General features: G+C 43.0%; 1 long non-coding RNA gene across 1 annotated transcript; it reads right to left on the bottom strand.

Annotated features, from left to right (window-relative positions):
- Positions 1 to 3,077: 3,077 nt before the first annotated feature.
- On the bottom strand, positions 3,078 to 5,078 carry LOC106886854. Its single transcript, XR_001411747.1, has 2 exons — positions 4,947 to 5,078; positions 3,078 to 4,103 (listed from the first exon to the last, which is right to left on the bottom strand). It is a non-coding gene; the product is annotated as an uncharacterized LOC106886854 (long non-coding RNA).
- Between the last annotated feature and the right edge of the window lie 1,792 nt (positions 5,079 to 6,870).

The raw sequence follows: 6,870 nt of genomic DNA, 5'->3' as shown, positions 1-6,870 counted from the left end.
CATTTCTTAACCACAGCATGCTTTATACAGTTGTACAGGACTTTTATCTTTCTTGGGGCTGCATGACTATTTCAACCCAAGTTACCACCAAGATTTAAAATAAGAAGCAGAGGAAGATGAAGAGACTTCTGCACAAGTCTCCACTCTCAGGCCAAGGGACTATGAAATGCCCTGAAACCTCAGGACAGACCTGGTGTTTCCTTATTTATTTCTGTAATGGCAGTTATTAAGGCACATGTGTTTGCTAAAAAGGGAAAACATGACCAAGGGGAGAACATGCAGCCAGATATGCTCTGACATCAGGGCTGAGACCTATACGTTATTAAGGATGCACGTCTGCCATTCTAACTCAACTGCATTTCCTACCATCTCGGGTTGGGTGTTCGGGTGTTTTGTCATTACAGTTTTAGGGGCTGTTTTAGTGGCTGGCTTCCTGTTCAAGCTCAACTGATTGAGCATGGAAGCCTGATCCTGTCAAAAAAAGAAGTTTTAGTAGGCATTTTAGCATTCTGCTAGCTCAGAATTTGGCTACTTAGGGAAGAATTTGGCTACAGGTTTGAAAAGATGAATGATAGGACCTCCTTCTTCAGATGAACTCCTATTCCTTCTAGTTCCACACTGCAGCCTTTAAAAAGTGTGCTGAATTTCCAATGAAAATGCTTTGAAGCTGTCCCTAGTTTAGGATTTTAATTGTTCTTGCTAAGCTGTCCCTAGTTTAGGATTTTAATTGTTGTTCTTGCATTTTTATATTTGCCTTCATCAATGTCCTAAAATGTTTGTTCTAGGGTATGCAAGTTATCAAGGCCATCCTTTTAATGGCTTGTTTGCATTCTTTTAATCTCCTTCAGTCTTTCTACATGCATGATTGTGTCCACAAATAAAAGGGATGGTGCTTATCAGCAAGGGCTGAGAGAAAGGTCATGAAAAAATAAAAGGCCAAGCCAGAAGTGCAGGAAGGAGTATCACTCATAGCTCCGGGATGTGCCTGCAGCTAGAAGGAGAAAGAATGCAATATAAGGACTCAGGAAAGCTCCAGGGAAAAGGAAAGGGTCAAGAAACAAAGGAGAGAGACAACTCCCTAGCACCAGATTTACAGTCACATATGATTTTTAGATGTCATGTGTAATATGTATAATGTCATAGATATAACCAATGACCAGGCAACCTTGTTTTAACAATTCAGTAACAGATAGGATATTTTCATCTCAAACTGTGTCTAACAAGGATTTTGTCTTTATGTTTGAGAGCAGGAAGATGTGAGCATGAAATAGATGCAAGGAGAGGGGAATTTTTTGGGGATGAGAAACCACTCCAAGCTGTCCCTGAGAGCAACCAGTCTTAAAAAGTGCAGAGCTGATCAGATGGCTTGGTTCCACTGGCCAAGAAGTAAATAGAGCTCAGCAGGGATCCACAGGAGCCTGGTGCAGACCTGTCTGTCCATCATCCATAGCTTTCTATCTGCCAAGAGCCATCAGCTCGGAAATACTTTCCATTTCAGAGTTGCTAAATAGATTATAAATATTGACAAACTCCCCTGAATTCAGTGGACACAATCATGCTGTCTGCCCGCAGAGCACAAAATTCAGATTGAAATGTGTTAAACTTGCCTTAAACCACAGGCCAGTGTTTCAAATTCTCAGTAACCAGAAAAAAACCAGTCACTTTGGTTTCAGTTAACAACTTCTCATTTTAATCAGCGTACTTTCCCTCCTTCAAATTTACCGGGCAGTATCTGCACGCACTATCTGCACGCATCTGCATTGCACACAAGGCAAATGATTGTCTCTCAGGTGCTAGGACCTGCCACTGAAATTCCCAGAGATCTGCCTGCAGCAAGTGGAGACCTGGTTATCTCCAGTGAGTCCCTGGCTTATAATCTGTGGTGATTTCTAATTAGAAATGTGCCGCGTTTGCACAGGCTCTAGGTGGCTGCGCTTTCAGTTCAGCTCCTGCTTCTGAAATGAAGACTTTTGACTTGGGCTCCCCAGTTCCAGAAGGACAGGGAACTGCTGGAGAGGGGACAGCAGAGGGCTACAAAGATGATGAGGGGCCTGGAGCACCTCTCTTATGAGGAGAGGCTGAGGGACTCGGGTCTTTTTAGTCTGGAGAAGAGAAGGCTGCGGGGGGACCTGATCAATGCTTATAAATACTTAAAGGGAGAGGGTCAGGAGGACGGGGCCGGTCTTTTTTCAGTGGTGCCCAGTGACAGGACAAGAGGAAATGGGCACAAACTTGAGTATAAGAAGTTCCACCTAAACAGGAGGAGGAACTTCTTTCCTGTGAGGGTGGCAGAGCCCTGGAAGAGGCTGCCCAGAGAGGTGGTGGAGTCTCCTTCTCTGGAGACATTCCAAACCCACCTGGACACGTTCCTGTGGGACCTGCTCTGGGTGGACCTGCTTTGGCAGGGGGTTGGACTAGATGATCTCCAGAGGTCCTTTTCAACCCCTTGTGATTCTGTGATTCTGTGACTTGGTATGGCCTGTATGCTGGGAAATAATGATCACTGCTGCTGCACATCCCTTTTCAATAACCTGCTATTACCGAGCAAGTTATTACGCAAAAACATATCACTTTAGCTCTCAAAGGCTGTGGAGTTTTTCTCGCTTCTAAAGAAAGCTGGAGCTTTAATTTGGGCTGGCAATTTCCTTTGGTTATAGGGGTTATCTGAGAGTCTCATGTGAAAGACAACTATCTTAAGAGTCTTCCAGCTAAAATCAGATCAGGTTAGTGAATCACAACAACAGGGAGATCCATTTCAGGTCAAAATGTCAGCTGCCATCTCTTCTTTTTTTATCTCTGTTTTTTAAACGTTTCTTTCTCCACTGGTATTTGAAGACCTGGATTTACCCCAGAGCACCTGGCAAACAAAAGGGTGATCGAAAGACAAAGGTAGCCATTTGCTTCTACTGTTCCTTTGGTGCTCGGCCCCTGGGGCAGGGATTCTCTCTTTAGACCTTACTTACCAGAGCAGCATCTTGCTTCCTGAGAACAGCTCAGAGGTGTTACAGTCATTCAAATACTAAATGTTATTTTTCTTCTAGTCTGACTAACATAAGAACAAACACCAGCATGTCATGTGCTTTACTAAATCTCTTTATTGGTTCCTGGTGTATGTACTATAAAAGTGTGGTAGCTTATCCACAGCAGCAACACGGCTTAAGTACAGATAAGCTTATATACAGGGAACGATTTTAGAAATAATTTGCTATACAGACACCTCCTACTCAGGGTCTGAATATCAGCCTGCCCCAAAGGAGTTATAATATAACGGATGAGGATTGAAAATAATACAAAAACAGACAGCAAAATAGTAATTATAAACAAATGCACTTGAACCTGAGGTGGCTTAGTTCCAGGGGAGGACTCTGATTTAACTAAAGCTACAGCATTTGGGGAAAAAAACGGAAACAAATACAAAATGAATTACTACCTCAAGACAGAAACAGCATATTGTATCTCTGTGAGGTAGCTACTGTTCTACTGGGCAACCAGAACAGACAATGGGGGAATAAGACTGAGACGCCTCTACTAAATATATATATTTTTTCTTGCACCTTCAATACCCCTTTCATACAAATCCCACTAAAGGCTGCAGGAGTTGAAAAATCACATCCAAATCTAGGCTTCATAAAAAAGTTCAATCTTTCAAATTCCCTGTTTTATCCATGAATTTTTGTACTTGCACATATTGAAATCTAAAAGCTTAGCTATACTGCAAATTACTGCAAAATCAAGGCAGGTGTGAATTAGAAGTGCTGTCTCAAAGTGGTCCACCTGCTCATTTGTGATTTCTAGACAATACCCAAATGCAACTTTTGACGCAGCAGCTTGAGTCCATGCCTTATTAAACCCACTGATATGAGTTGATGGTTGCTAGTATTACAGGATTAAAAAAAACTCCAGATAAAAGTAATAATGTATGTTTTGTACATATATGCAGAGGTTAGAGGTTTAACGGAGATCCTGGAAGACATAACTGAAGACCCATCAGACTGATGGCATGTCTTCTTTCATAAAGGTCTCTTCAGAGAAAACAATGTAGAAGTAAACAAGCATTATGCCTTGTTTTGTTGAAGAAGCATAGCCTTCCTGCACCGAGTTATCTGCAAGTGAAAAAGACAAAAGCTAATAGGAACCTCTTACTGAAGGTCAACCTGCTGTGAGCATGAGGAAAGAGGGGGCATTCGTATGCCATGAGGTCCATGGCAAGACATGTCACACCTTGCGTTGGAGGGGTGGTGGTGCAGATATGACTAGTGAGTTGCTCAGTGACGTAGCCACTAGTTCTGACACAGGATGGGACGTGGTGTCTTCAGCATGTCCAGAGATGGCTGCTAGGGAGAGGGACCCGGAGGAGCCATTATACACACTTTGGTGCTCCACATGAAGCACTAGGTATGGGTGGGAAGGTTTTCTCTGGAAGGCTGTTCCTTGCCATTCCTAGTCCAAATTGGACAACGGTTCTCCTGGTTTCCTTCAAATCTTAGACTGAACAACACAGCTGGATTGTGTCCTCTCACTTTACTGGGTCACTGTCGATCCTGGCCTGGATAGCGGTTATGGAAATCACCTCAAGCTGCACCCAGCCATGTGCTTGTTTCACATTATGGCAGGTTTGTGGGGTTATTTCAACCCACAAGCTGGGAGAAACCTACGATGAAGTGATGAATTTTCTTGGAGTAAAAGCATTGAAGCCCAATACTTCGTCTGGCAGGCGGTTTGGCCAAAGCTGCTGGGTATTCAAACGTGCTCCACTGAAGTGCAGCATGCATCAGCCACAGGGACCTCAATGGTTCACAGCCACCCAACCAGGGTGGCTGTGAATTGCTGGCTGGTTGAATTTGTGGTGGTGACTTTCTCAGTTGGTTTGGGACCCTTCCCTGCACCTCCCCTGATAAACGCAAACGTATTGGATGAAAATGCAAACATGGCAAAAAATGGCTTACCCAGCAGGATGTCAGGGTCCACCTCGGAGCTGGGGACATTTCACTGCCATGAGGATGACAGTGATGAGCAGAATCATGGCAGTGAAGCACAGGGCAACAGCAACGTAACACCAGGGTGAATTCTTGAAGCAGGTGGCTGCCAAAAGGACAAGGGAGAGGGATCTCACTACAGGCAGCAACAAGTCAACTTGTGTTTTGTTTTATGGGGGGTATGCAAAGTCATATCCTTCAGTAGGAAAGTGTTAGGCTGTGTGCTATAGATCTAGCACCTGTGGAAAGTAAAGAGCAAGTTTATGAGGATGTCCATGGTGTGCTGCAGCTGATGGCAGCTGGAAACATTTCTTCTTTATTTTTTTTTTTCAGCTAAGTGTACCTGTAGAAGCTAAACCTTGCTTTTTTTTCTAAACCAAAAAAAAAAAAAAAAATCCTGAAAACTGGAGAGCCGTGAGTCCTAACATTTTGGTTAGTAAGCAAAAAAAAAAAAAAAAATCTTTATATGTCTATATATGTATATAGGTTTTACATATATAAACCTTTATGTATGTTTATATGTGAAATCACATTTTCAGGGTCACAGAATCACGGAATTGTCAGAGTTGGAAGGGACCTTCTAGAGATCATCCAGTCCAACTCCCCTGCCAAAGCAGGGCTGCCCAGAGCACATCACTCAGGAGCATCCAGGTGGGGCTTGAAGATCTCCAGAGAAGGGGACTCCACACCCTCCCTGGGCAGCCTCTTCCAGGGCTCTGGCACCCTCACCCAAAAGAAGTTCTTCCTCAGATTTGAGTAAAAAAAGACCCTGTATTTGGGTCAGAAGAACTCTTTTCCAGGCCAGTCCCATCATAGCTATTGAGAAAATGCCTAAAAATGTGACCCCTCACCCTCTGTGGGAGTGCACAGCGTTGCCAACACTGCTGTGTCAACACTTTGCTGTGTAGTTTATCTGCAACTCCCCTGTCAGTGCTTCTGGCTCTGGAACATACCCTGCCTTTGCCTTGGAGAACGGCTCGCAATGGTTGTGGTTTCATGGTTTTTTTTTTCTGAGGTTATACAATTGAAGACCCACAAGGAAATCCCAAAGTTCACTTACAGGATTTAAAACAGGCTTTAGAGGTAATTTGAAATTCTAGAGACTCTTTTTTTCCAGATTATCATCCTTTTTAAGCACAACAAAGAAAGACATGTTTAATTAGCCATTCAATCTCTGCCTCTATCATTTTCTGCTCCAACTGTAATCCTGTCCAGGATCTCTGTGTTGTTTTCATCCCTGTGTTATTTTGATCCCCATTCCTTAACACTTTCCAGGCTGATATGTATGGCAAAAACCCCCCCAATCTAAACCAGAATTAGAACAAATGCCTGACTTCTATGTTTTTAAAGAGGTTTCAGTGAAGAATGTGAAGGACCTGAGCTTAGGTATTGCATTTATCCATATATAGCATATATGAATTTTGATATTCCAAGAATAAAATTCTGAAAACCTGGAAATAGGGGCAGCGTAGGCAGAATCAGAGAAAGAAAGGAGGAAGTGAGGATTGGGGTATAAAAAGTAGTCAACAAACAGAGGGGCTGATGGCGATATATCAGAGCTGCATTACTGACAAGACTTTCCAGGCTGCATTCCAATCTCCATTTCACTGGCATAAAATCAGAGGGCATTTAAATGAAGCCAGTAAATTTCACTGAATTTCACTGAATTGGTTTTGCCTTTGTAACAGCGGGACCAAGGTCTCCATTTGGCCCACTCCCTTATCTGCCCAACTGCCACTTTTAATCAGAAAGGGTATCTGAAGCTTTCAGTTTCTTTTCCCGTGTGGTAAGGCCAAATTTACCCACCAGTGGAAACATTTGTTCTCACTAGCATTTTCTGCAGCTGATTTTTTTTTTTTTTCTATAAATATCCAAATTGTTCATATGCATTGCC

The sequence above is a fragment of the Calidris pugnax genome, unplaced genomic scaffold, assembly GCF_001431845.1.
Source record: "Calidris pugnax isolate Ruff unplaced genomic scaffold, ASM143184v1 scaffold36, whole genome shotgun sequence".
Taxonomy (NCBI): Eukaryota; Metazoa; Chordata; class Aves; order Charadriiformes; family Scolopacidae; genus Calidris; species Calidris pugnax.
The sequence above is the reverse complement of the archived record's forward strand: the minus strand, read 5'-3'. Positions and strand labels throughout refer to the sequence as shown.